General features: G+C 42.0%; 1 protein-coding gene across 1 annotated transcript in view; it reads right to left on the bottom strand.

Moving 5' to 3' along the window:
- The window catches only part of slx4 (SLX4 structure-specific endonuclease subunit homolog (S. cerevisiae)), a 29,871-nt gene that overhangs the window by 5,868 nt on the left and 9,744 nt on the right, over positions 1–14,259 (bottom strand). The window lies entirely within an intron of this gene.

Genomic DNA, 14,259 nt, shown 5'->3' on the forward strand with positions numbered 1-14,259 from the left:
AAAGTCTGATCACACGCCATCAAAACACGAGTGTCTGTATCTTGGACATATTTGGTCCAATCAACTCCAAACTAGACATGTAAGACAAGGGTCGCGACCTGATGACATCTACAAAGACATCATGACTTAAAATCCTAGCGCCACCTGCTGGCTACAGGAAGTGAAGCGTTTATTGTTGCTGCAGAGCTTAAAACGCACGCAAGGCAGAGACATGCGCTTGGTCATCGATCGTTCTCTCTTCCCCGACCGCAACAGACTTGAAATTGCCTGTGCTTGACCACTCTTCCCCCAATTTAAAGCTGTCTGGTGCCGCACAACATTATTGATAACACAGGTTATAAAGTTATATATATATATATAAAAACTATAGTTTGTTGCATTTATTAAATAATAGAACGACAATAAAGACAACTGTTGACATTTAACTGCTATTTTTACCTGTTACAAAATAGGAAAACACCAAACTCTGACCATGGCGTGGAGTCAAAGTCTGATCACACGCCATCAAAACACGAGTGTCTGTATCTTGGACATATTTGGTCCAATCAACTCCAAACTAGACATGTAAGACAAGGGTCGCGACCTGATGACATCTACACAGACATCATGACTTAAAATCCTAGCGCCACTGGCTACAGGAAGTGAAGCGTTCATTGTTGCTGCAGAGCTTAAAACGCACGCAAGGCAGAGACATGCGCTTGGTCATCGATCGTTCTCTCTCCCCCGACCGCAACAGACTTGAAATTGCCTGTGCTCGACCACTCTTCCCCCAATTTAAAGCTGTCTGGTGCCACACAACATATTTGATAACACAGGTTATAAAGTTATATATATATATATAGACATACAATATATATAAAAACTATAGTTTGTTGCATTTATTAAATAATAGAACGACAATAAAGACAACTGTTGACATTTAACTGCTATTTTTACCTGTTACAAAATAGGAAAACACTAAACTCTTACCATGGCGTGGAGTCAAAGTCTGATCACACGCCATCAAAACACGAGCGTCTGTATCTTGGACATATTTGGTCCAATCAACTCCAAACTAGACATGTAAGACAAGAGTCGCGACCTGATGACATCTACAAAGACACCATGACTTAAAATCCTAGCGCCACCTGCTGGCTACAGGAAGTGAAGCGTTTATTCTTGCTGCAGAGCTTAAAACGCAAGCAAGGCAGAGACGTGCGCTTGGTCATCGATCGCTCTCTCTTCCCCGACCGCAACAGACTTGAAATTGCCTGTGCTCGGGCCCGTTAGTGCTACAACGTAGCCCTAGTTAGGGCCCGAGCACCGAATGGTGAGAGGCCCTATTGAATCTGTAAGGATTTTTATTATTATTATTATTATTATTATTATTATTATTATTATTTCCCTTTGGGGGGCTTTTTCAGGGTCTAGATATGCTCAAAAAGTTATGAAACTTTGCAGGAAATTCAAGGTCTGCGGATATTTTAGTATTCTGGAGTAATTGGAATTGGGCGTGGCAAAATGGCTCTACAGCGCCCCCTGGAACCAGCCCCTAGGTTTCCACATAACGGATTTTCATCAAAATCTGGATATAGGTGTATCGTGACCAGTCATGAAAAAAAGTCTCATGGAGCATTATGAAAAACGCAACAGGAAGTCCGCCATTTTGCTTTTAGTGGCCATTTTGGCAATATCCCACATTTTTACTTTTACGTACTTGTCCCAGGGCTTTCATCAGATCAACTTCAAATTCAGATGAGTGTCATCACAACAAGATGGAGATAAAAAATGATTGAGGGATTTTTTTTTTATCACACCGTGTGACCGTGGCATGGCGTTAAAAATTGGTTACACGCCATCAAAACACGGGCATCTGTATCTCGGACATACATGTTCCAATCAAGTCCAAACTAGACATGTAAGACAATAGTCCCCGCCTGATGACATCTATGCATAAATGATGACTTAAAACCGCAGCGCCCCCTGGTGGCAACAGGAAATGTCTTGTTTTTTGCTTGTCTTACACTTGGATGAATTTCTCCTCATCCACTGACCTCAACCATGTCAAACTGTATCAAATGGGTCCCAAGACATTGACAATGAAGACATAAGATTACCGTGACTTTTCGTCAAACGCCATATGAATGGCGTGGCATTAAAGTTCATCAACTCGCCGTGAAACACGAAATTGCTTTAACTTCAGTGTTCATGGTTCTATCTCACTCAAACTACATGTGTGCAACAACATCCCCCCCCTGAAGATTTTCATATGGTTTTAAGGAATGGGCGTGGCAAAATAACTGACTAGCGCCCCCTAACGGGCAGCCCGGCACTACGCTTGGCCGACATGTACAAAAATCGATTTGGGCATGTGTCTTTTCATAACAAACAAATAAGTCTCTTGGATAGATATGCTAGACTAAACAGGAAGCCCGCCATTTTGGATTTAGTGGCCATTTTGGCCCTATTCAACATTTTTACTTTGATTTACTTGTCGTAGAGCTTTCATCAGATCAACTTCAAATTCAGATGAGTGTCATCACAACAAGATTGAGATAAAAACTGATTAAGGGATTTTTTCCCCTTCACACCGTGTGACCGTGGCGTTGCGTTAAAGTTTGGTTACACGCCATCAAAACACGAGCATCTGTATCTCGAACATACATGGTCCAATCAAGTCTAAAGTAGACATGCAAGACAAGAGTTCCGGCTTGATGACATCTACACAGAAATTATGACTTGAAATCACAGCGCCCCCTGGTGGCAACATGAAGTGACATGTTTTATACTTTGATGAACTGCTCCTGGCTGCTTTAAGATATACAGCTCAAATGAGCTCAGTCAAGTCATTGAATCAAGGTCAGAATTGTGACATTTCCTCAAACCATGTAAACATTGATGTTTGGCGAAGGATCATCCTTCGCCAAAGGACACGATGTTTTCATAATTCCACTGTGCATTGTCCTATCACTACCAAACTTCTGTCACATGATAAGAGTACAAGCCTGAACAGCTCTATGTGTCAATATTTCCTCAGTGTCATAGCGCCACCTACTGATTCGCCAGGAAACAGGAAGTACTTTGTTAATCCACTCTGCATTATCCAACCGGCTCCAAACCACTGACCTATGATCACAATACTGATCTGAACAGCTCCACATATAAATATTAGTTCAGGGTCATAGCGCCACCTACTGATCAGTGTGAAAATTAAGTTGTGTTAACATTGTCCAATTGACACAAAATTGCTCACGCTACATCAGAGCGCCTACATGAACAGATATATATGTCTGTGCGTAATAATAGTGATGGCGCCACCTACTGGCAAACCTACTGCCGCAGAGCGCAAAACGCATTTAACGTGGAGAAGTGCATGCTCGATCGATGATGTGCGCTTGGTCATCGATCGCTCTCTCCACCGACCGCAACAGGCTTCAACGTGCGGGTGCTCGGGCCCGCAAGTGCTATAACGTAGCCCTAGTTATTATTATTATTTCCCTTTGGGGGGCTTTTTCAGGGTCTAGACATGCTCAAAAAGTTATGAAACTTTGCAGGAAATTCAAGGTCTGCGGATATTTTAGTATTCTGGAGTAATTGGAATTGGGCGTGGCAAAATGGCTCTACAGCGCCCCCTGGAACCAGCCCCTAGGTTTCCACATAACGGATTTTCATCAAAATCTGGATATAGGTGTATCGTGACCAGTCATGAAAAAAAGTCTCATGGAGCATTATGAAAAACGCAACAGGAAGTCCGCCATTTTGCTTTTAGTGGCCATTTTGGCAATATCCCACATTTTTACTTTTACGTACTTGTCCCAGGGCTTTCATCAGATCAACTTCAAATTCAGATGAGTGTCATCACAACAAGATGGAGATAAAAAATGATTGAGGGATTTTTTTTTTATCACACCGTGTGACCGTGGCATGGCGTTAAAAATTGGTTACACGCCATCAAAACACGGGCATCTGTATCTCGGACATACATGTTCCAATCAAGTCCAAACTAGACATGTAAGACAATAGTCCCCGCCTGATGACATCTATGCATAAATGATGACTTAAAACCGCAGCGCCCCCTGGTGGCAACAGGAAATGTCTTGTTTTTTGCTTGTCTTACACTTGGATGAATTTCTCCTCATCCACTGACCTCAACCATGTCAAACTGTATCAAATGGGTCCCAAGACATTGACAATGAAGACATAAGATTACCGTGACTTTTCGTCAAACGCCATATGAATGGCGTGGCATTAAAGTTCATCAACTCGCCGTGAAACACGAAATTGCTGTAACTTCAGTGTTCATGATTCTATCTCTCTCAAACTACATGTGTGTAACAACAGCCCCCCCCTGAAGATATTCATATGGTTTTAAGAAATGGGCGTGGCAAAAAAACTGACCAGCGCCCCCTATAGGGCAACCCCGGCACTACGATGGCCGACATTTATACAAATCTATCGGGACATGTGTCGTTTCATAACAAACAAAAAAATATCTTGGATAGGTATGCTTGACCAAACAGGGAGGCCGCCATTTTGGATTAAGTGGCCATTTTTTTTCCATATTCCACATTTTTACTTGATGCACTTGTCCCAGGGCTTTCATCAGATTAACTTCAAATTAAGATCAGTGCCATCACAACAAGATGGAGATAAAAAGTGATTAAGAGATTGACCTTTCGTCACACCGTGTGACCGTGGCGTGGCGTCTTGAGTTTGATTAAACGCCATCAAAACACGAGGTTCTGTATCTCGGACATACATTGTCCAATCGAGTCCAAACTAGACATGTAAGACAAGGGTGCCATCCTGATGACATCTACACAGAAATTATGACTTGAAATTACAGCGCCCCCTGGTGGCTACAGGAAGTGACATGTTTTATACTTTGATGAACTGCTCCTGGCTGCTTTAAGATATACAGCTCAAATGAGCTCAGTCAAGTCATTGAATCAAGGTCAGAATTGTGACATTTCCTCAAACCATGTAAACATTGATGTTTGGCGAAGGATCATCCTTCGCCAAAGGACACGATGTTTTCATAAGTCCACTGTGCATTGTCCTATCACTACCAAACTTCTGTCACATGATAAGAGTACAAGCCTGAACAGCTCTATGTGTCAATATTTCCTCAGTGTCATAGCGCCACCTACTGATTCGCCAGGAAACAGGAAGTACTTTGTTAATCCACTCTGCATTATCCAACCGGCTCCAAACTACTGACCTATGATCACAATACTAATCTGAACAGCTCCACATATAAATATTAGTTCAGGGTCATAGCGCCACCTACTGATCAGTGTGAATATTAAGTTGTGTTAACATTGTCCGATTGACACAAAATTGCTCACGCTACATCAGAGCGCCTACATGAACAGATAAATAGATGTCTGTGCGTAATAATAGTGATGGCGCCACCTACTGGCAATCCTACTGCCGCAGAGCGCAAAACGCATTTATTGTGGAGAAGTGCATGCTCGATCGATGATGTGCGCTTGGTCATCGATCGCTCTCTCCACCGACCGCAACAGGCTTCAACGTGCGGGTGCTCGGGCCCGCAAGTGCTACAACGTAGCCCTAGTTATTAGGGCCCGAGCACCGAAATCGGTGGGAGGCCCTATTGAAATTGAAAGGATTATTCTGAGAATTTTTAAACATGCTCAAAAAGTTGTAAAAGTTTGCAGTAAATTAGAAAGTGGTTTAAATTTACGTATTCTGGAGTATTTGGAAATGGGCGTGGCAAAGTGGCTCAACAGCGCCACCTACGGAAAAGCCCCTCATTTAGCATTCATCGATCCTCACGAAAATCTAGACAGTTGTGTATCATGACCAGAGGCACAAAAAAACCTCAAGGACCATAATGAAAGAATTAACAGGAAGCCCGCCATTCTGGATTAAGTGGCCATTTTGGTCATATTCCATATTTTTACTTTGATGTACTTCTCGTAGAGTTTTCACCATACCAACTTAAAATTTAGACCAGTGTCATCACAACAAAATGGAGATCAAAAGTTATTGAAAGATCAACTTTTCGTCATACCGTCTGACCGTGGCGTAGCGTCAAAGTTAGATGAAACGCCATCAAAACACGAGCTTCTATATCTCAGACATATTTGGTCCCATGGACTCCAAACTACACATGTAAGATAAGAGTCGCGACCTGAAGACAACAACACAAAAATCTTGACTTAAAATCACAGCGCCTCCTGGTGGCAGCAGGAAATGTCTTGTTTTTGGAACATTTTACACTTGGATGTATTTCTCCTCATCCACTTTGTGAAACCATGTCAAACTGTGTCAAATAGGTCTCAAGACTTACGATTACTGTGACTTTTCATCATGCGGATTATTAATGGCGTGTCATCAAAGCTCAACTCGCCATGACACACGGAATTGCTGTAACTTCCGTGTTCATGGGTCCAGCTCCCTCAAACTACATGTGTGTATCAACAGCCCACCCCTGAAGATATACAGATAGTTTTAAGGACTGGGCGTGTCAAAATAACTGACTAGCGCCCCCTAAAGGGTAGCCCCGGCACTACAATTGGTCTACATCTACAAAAATCGATAGGGACAAGTGTCTTTTCATGACAAAGAAATAAGTCTCTTGGACAGATATGCTAAAATACACAGGAAGCCCGCCATTTTGGATTTGGTAGCGATTTTGGCCATATTCCACACTTTTACTTTGATGTACTTGTTGTAGAGCTTTCATCAGATCAACGTGAAATTTAGTTGAGTGTCATCACAACAAGATGGTGATGAAAAGTTATTAAAAGATATATTTCTTGTCTCACGGTGTGACCTTGGCTTGACGTCAAAGTTTGATTACACGCCATTAAAACATGAGCTTCTGTATCTTGGACATATTTGGTCCAATCCAGTCCAAACCAGACTTGTAAGACAAGAGTCGCGAACTGATGACATCTTCAAAGACACAATGATTTAAAACGATAGCACCACCTGCTGACTGCAGAGAGTGAGGCGTTTATCCTTGCTGCAGTGCCGAAACGCTTGTAACACGGAGACGAGCGCTTGGTCATCGAACGCTCTTTCTTCACCGACCGCAACAGACTTGAAATCGCCTGTGCTCGGGCCCGTTAGTGCTACAACGTAGCCCTAGTTAGGGCCCGAGCACCGAATGGTGAGAGGCCCTATTGAAATTGTAGGCATTATTCTTATTATTATTAGGGCCCGAGCACCGAAATCGGTGAGAGGACCTATTGAAATTGAAATGATTATTATTAGGGCCCGAGCACCGAAATCGGTGAGAGGACCTATTGAAATTGAAAGGATTATTATTAGGGCCCGAGCACCGAAATCGGTGAGAGGACCTATTGAAATTGAAATGATTATTATTATTATTATTATTAGGGCCCGAGCACCGAAATCGGTGAGAGGACCTATTGAAATTGAAATGATTATTATTATTCTTATTAGGGCCCGAGCACCGAAATCGGTGAGAGGACCTATTGAAATTGAAATGATTATTATTATTATTCCTATTATTATTATTTTGCTGTGTCGTTAATGAATTGGCTTTTTGAGGGTTTTACCATGCTCAAAAAGTTGTAAAAGTTTGCAGTAAGTTAGAAAGTCGTGAAAATTTACGTATTCTGGGGTATTTGGAAATGGGCGTGGCAAAATGGCTCAACAGCGCCACCAACGGAGAGCCCCTCATTTACGGAGATGCACCTCATTTAGCATTCACTGATCCTCACGAAATTGAAGACAGTTGTGTATCATCACCAGATGTACAAAAAAGCCTCTTGGAGCATTATGAAAAACGCAACAGGAAGCCCGCCATTTTTGATTTAGTGACTATTTTGGTCATATTCCATAATTTTTTACTTTAATGTACTTCTCGTAGAGCTTTCATCAGATCAACTTAAAATTTAGACGACTGTCATCACAACAAAATGAAGATCTAAAGTTATCAAAGAAAAAACTTTTCGCCACACCGTCTGACTGTGGCGGGGCGTCAAAGTGTGACGAAACGCCATCAAAACACGAGCTTCTATATCTCAGACATATTTGGTCCCATGGACTCCAAACTACACATGTAAGACAAGAGTCGCGACCTGAAGACAACAACACAAAAATCTTGACTTAAAATGATAGCGCCCCCTGGTGGCAGCAGGAAATGTCTTGTTTTTGGTACATGTTCTATTTTTATGTACTTCTCGGAGAGCTTTCATCAGATCAACAAAAAATTTAGATGAGTGTCATCACAACAATATGGAGATAAAAAGTTATCAAAGAAACAACTTTCTGACACACCGTCTGACCGTGGCGTGGCGGCAAAGTGTGATGAACGCCATGAAAACACAAGCTTCTATATCTTAGACATATTTGGTCCCATCGAATCCAAACTAGACATGTAAGACAAGAGTCGCGACCTGATGACATCTACAAAGACACCATGACTTAAAATCATAGCGCCACCTGCTGGCTACAGGAAGTGAAGCGTTTATTCTTGCTGCAGAGCTTAAAACGCACGCAAGGCAGAGACGTGCGCTTGGTCATTGATCGCTCTCTCTTCCCCGACCGCAACAGACTTGAAATTGCCTGTGCTCGGGCCCGTTAGTGCTACAACGTAGCCCTAGTTAGGGCCCGAGCACCGAATGGTGAGAGGCCCTATTGAATCTGTAAGGATTTTTATTATTATTATTATTATTATTTCCCTTTGGGGGGCTTTTTCAGGGTCTAGACATGCTCAAAAAGTTATGAAACTTTGCAGGAAATTCAAGGTCTGCGGATATTTTAGTATTCTGGAGTAATTGGAATTGGGCGTGGCAAAATGGCTCTACAGCGCCCCCTGGAACCAGCCCCTAGGTTTCCACATAACGGATTTTCATCAAAATCTGGATATAGGTGTATCGTGACCAGTCATGAAAAAAAGTCTCATGGAGCATTATGAAAAACGCAACAGGAAGTCCGCCATTTTGCTTTTAGTGGCCATTTTGGCAATATCCCACATTTTTACTTTTACGTACTTGTCCCAGGGCTTTCATCAGATCAACTTCAAATTCAGATGAGTGTCATCACAACAAGATGGAGATAAAAAATGATTGAGGGATTTTTTTTTTATCACACCGTGTGACCGTGGCATGGCGTTAAAAATTGGTTACACGCCATCAAAACACGGGCATCTGTATCTCGGACATACATGTTCCAATCAAGTCCAAACTAGACATGTAAGACAATAGTCCCCGCCTGATGACATCTATGCATAAATGATGACTTAAAACCGCAGCGCCCCCTGGTGGCAACAGGAAATGTCTTGTTTTTTGCTTGTCTTACACTTGGATGAATTTCTCCTCATCCACTGACCTCAACCATGTCAAACTGTATCAAATGGGTCCCAAGACATTGACAATGAAGACATAAGATTACCGTGACTTTTCGTCAAACGCCATATGAATGGCGTGGCATTAAAGTTCATCAACTCGCCGTGAAACACGAAATTGCTGTAACTTCAGTGTTCATGATTCTATCTCTCTCAAACTACATGTGTGTAACAACAGCCCCCCCCTGAAGATATTCATATGGTTTTAAGAAATGGGCGTGGCAAAAAAACTGACCAGCGCCCCCTATAGGGCAACCCCGGCACTACGATGGCCGACATTTATACAAATCTATCGGGACATGTGTCGTTTCATAACAAACAAAAAAATATCTTGGATAGGTATGCTTGACCAAACAGGGAGGCCGCCATTTTGGATTAAGTGGCCATTTTTTTTCCATATTCCACATTTTTACTTGATGCACTTGTCCCAGGGCTTTCATCAGATTAACTTCAAATTAAGATCAGTGCCATCACAACAAGATGGAGATAAAAAGTGATTAAGAGATTGACCTTTCGTCACACCGTGTGACCGTGGCGTGGCGTCTTGAGTTTGATTAAACGCCATCAAAACACGAGGTTCTGTATCTCGGACATACATTGTCCAATCGAGTCCAAACTAGACATGTAAGACAAGGGTGCCATCCTGATGACATCTACACAGAAATTATGACTTGAAATTACAGCGCCCCCTGGTGGCTACAGGAAGTGACATGTTTTATACTTTGATGAACTGCTCCTGGCTGATTTACAATATACAGCTCAAATCAGATCAGTCAAGTCATTAGATCATGGTCAGAATTGTGACGTTTCCTCAAACCGTGTAAACATTGATGTGCGGCGAAGGATTTTCCTTCGCCAAAGGACACGATGTTATCATAACTCCACTGTGCATTGTCCTATCACTACAAAACTTCTGTCACATGATAAGAGTACAAGCCTGAACAGCTCTATGTGTCAATATTTCCTCAGTGTCATAGCGCCACCTACTGATTCGCCAGGAAACAGGAAGTACTTTGTTAATCCACTCTGCATTATCCAACCGGCTCCAAACTACTGACCTATGATCACAATACTATTCTGAACAGCTCCACATATAAATATTAGTTCAGGGTCATAGCGCCACCTACTGATCAGTGTGAAAATTAAGTTGTGTTAACATTGTCCAATTGACACAAAATTGCTCACGCTACATCAGAGCGCCTACATGAACAGATATATATGTCTGTGCGTAATAATAGTGATGGCGCCACCTACTGGCAAACCTACTGCCGCAGAGCGCAAAACGCATTTAACGTGGAGAAGTGCATGCTCGATCGATGATGTGCGCTTGGTCATCGATCGCTCTCTCCACCGACCGCAACAGGCTTCAACGTGCGGGTGCTCGGGCCCGCAAGTGCTACAACGTAGCCCTAGTTAGGGCCCGAGCACCGAAATCGGTGAGAGGACCTATTGAAATTGAAAAGATTATTATTATTATTATTTTTCTTCGCTCAGTGAATTGGCTTTTTGAGGGCTTTAACGTGCTCAAAAAGTTTCTAAAGTGTACAGTAAATTAGAAATGTGCGCAAGTTTACGTATTCTGAAGTATTTGGGAACGGGTGTGTCAAAACCGCTCAATAGCGCCACCTACGGAAAAGCCCCTCATTTAGCATTCACCGATCATCAAAAAAAACAAAGACTATTGTGTATCATGACTAGATGCACAAAAAAGTCCATCAGTGCATTATGAATAACGCAACAGGAAGCCCGCCAGTTTGACTTTAGTGGCCATTTTGGTCATATTCGATATTTTTTCTTTTAAGTACTCCTCCTACAGCTTTCATCAAATCAACTTACAATTTAGACGATCGTCATCACAACAAAATGGAGATCTAAAGTTATTGAAGGATTAAGTTTTAGCAAAACCGTCTGACCGTGGTGTGGCCTCAAAGTTTGATTAAACGCCATCAAAACACAGGCTCCTGTATCTTGGACATATTTTGTCCAATCGAGTCCAAACTATACACATAAGACAAGAGTCGCGACCTGAAGACATCGGTACAGAAATCGTGACTTAAAATCACAGCGTCCCCTGGTGGCAACAGCAAATGTCTTGTTTTTCTATGTCTTACAGTTTGACTCACTTCTCGTAGGGCCTTCATCAAATCAACGTAAAAATTTGATGCATGTGTACAAAACAAGATGAAGATCTAAAGTTATCAAAATTTAAACTTTTCATCAATCTGTGTGACCGTGGTGAGGCTTATAAATTTGATAAACAAAATGAAAACACCATGTCTGTAGTTAATGGTCCAACACTGCTCTCTAGTGACTTAATATTGAATTACACCTGTAGTGCCAATATTAAGGCACCAGAGGTCAGTGTAACACCATGGTTTGATCAAGACACAAAATGTAACTATTGAAAAAGCCATTTCGTCCCCTCTTCCCCCGATTTAAATCTGTCTGGAGCCGCACAACATATTTGATAACACAGGTTATAAAGTTATATATATACATATATATATATATATAGTTATACAATATATATAAAAACTATAGTTTGTTGCATTTATTAAATAACAGAACGACAATAAAGACAACTGTTGACATTTAACTGGTATTTTTACCTGCTACAAAATAGGAAAACACCATACTCTGACCATGGCGTGGAGTCAAAGTCTGATCACATGCCATCAAAACACGAGCGTCTGTATCTTGGACATATTTGGTCCAATCAACTCCAAACTAGACATGTAAGACAAGAGTCGCGATCTGATGACATCTACAAGGACACCATGACTTAAAATCCTAGCGCCACCTGCTGGCTACAGGAAGTGAAGCGTTTATTCTTGCTGCAGAGCTTAAAACGCACGCAAGGCAGAGACGTGCGCTTGGTCATCGATCGCTCTCTCTTCCCCGACCGCAACAGACTTGAAATTGCCTGTGCTCGGGCCCGTTAGTGCTACAACGTAGCCCTAGTTCTTATTATTCTCCGAACAATGAATTGGCTTTTTGAGGGCTTCAACGTGCTCAAAAAGTTTTTAAACTTTCCAGTAAATTAGAGAGTGGTGAAAATTTACGTATTCTGGAGTATTTGGAAATGGGCGTGGCAAAATGGCTCAACAGCGCCCCCTGGAACCAGCCCCTAGGTTTCCACATAAGCGATTTTCCCCAAAATCTAGACACTGGTGTAACGTGACTAATCATAGAAAAAAGTCTATTGGAGCATTATGAAAAATGCAACAGGAAGCCCGCCATTTTGGATTTAGTGGCCATTTTGGCCAAATTCCACATTTTTACTTTAATGTACTTGTCGTAGAGCTTTCATCAGATCAACTTAAAAATTAGACGGGTGTCATCACAACAAGATTGAGAAAAAAAATGATCAACGGAATTTTTTTCCGTCACTTCGTGTGACCGTGGCGTGAAGTCAAAATTTGGTTCCACGCCATCAAAACACGTGCATCTGTATCTCGAACATACATGGTCCAATCAAGTCCAAACTAGACATGTAAGAGAAGAGTCCCGGCCTGATGACATCTACACAGAAATAATGACTTAAAATCACAGCGCCCCCTGGTGGCACCAGGAAATGTCTTGTTTTTTGCTTGTCTTACACTTGGATGTATTCCTCCTCATCCACTGACCTCAACCATGTCAAACTGTACCAAATGGGTCTCAAGACATTGATAATGAAGGCATAAGATAACTGTGACTTTTCGTCAAACGCCATATTAATAGCGTGGCATCAAAGTTCATCACCTCGCCGTGAAACACGAAATTGCTTTAACTTCAGTGTTCATGGCTCTATCTCACTCAAACTACATGTGTGCAACAACATCCCCCCCCTGAAGATTTTCATATGGGTTTAAGGAATGGGCGTGGCAAAATAACTGACTAGCGCCCCCTAACGGGCAGCCCGGCACTACGCTTGGCCGACATGTACAAAAATCGATTTGGGCATGTGTCTTTTCATAACAAACAAATAAGTCTCTTGGATAGATATGCTAGACTAAACAGGAAGCCCGCCATTTTGGATTTAGTGGCCATTTTGGCCCTATTCAACATTTTTACTTTGATTTACTTGTCGTAGAGCTTTCATCAGATCAACTTCAAATTCAGATGAGTGTCATCACAACAAGATTGAGATAAAGACTGATTAAGGGATTTTTTTCCCTTCACACCGTGTGACCGTGGCGTGGCATTAAAGTTTGGTTACACGCCATCAAAACACGAGCATCTGTATCTCGAACATACATGGTCCAATCAAGTCCAAACTAGACATGTAAGACAAGAGTTTCGGCCTGATGACATCTACACAGAAATTATGACTTGAAATCACAGCGCCCCCTGGTGGCAACATGAATTGACATGTTTTATTCTTTGATGAACTGCTCCTGGCTGCTTTAAGATATACAGCTCAAATGAGCTCAGTCAAGTCATTGAATCAAGGTCAGAATTGTGACATTTCCTCAAACCATTTAAACATTGAGGTGCGGCGAAGGATTTTCCTTCGCCAAAGGACACGATGTTATCATAACTCCACTGTGCATTGTCCTATCACTACAAAACTTCTGTCACATGGTCAGAGTCCAAGCCTGAACAGCTCTATGTGTCAATATTTCCTCAGTGTCATAGCGCCACCTACTGATTCGCCAGGAAACAGGAAGTACTTTGTTAATCCACTCTGCATTATCCAACCGGCTCCAAACTACTGACCTATGATCACAATACTGATCTGATCAGCCCCACATATAAATATTAGTTCAGGGTCATAGCGCCACCTACTGATCAGTGTGAATATTAAGTTGTGTTAACATTGTCCGATTGACACAAAATTGCTCACGCTACATCAGAGCGCCTACATGAACAGATATATATGTCTGTGCGTAATAATAGTGATGGCGCCACCGACTGGCAAACCTACTGCCGCAGAGCGCAAAACGCATGCA

Source organism: Pleuronectes platessa, chromosome 3 (genome assembly GCF_947347685.1).
Source record: "Pleuronectes platessa chromosome 3, fPlePla1.1, whole genome shotgun sequence".
In the NCBI taxonomy this organism is placed as follows: Eukaryota; Metazoa; Chordata; class Actinopteri; order Pleuronectiformes; family Pleuronectidae; genus Pleuronectes; species Pleuronectes platessa.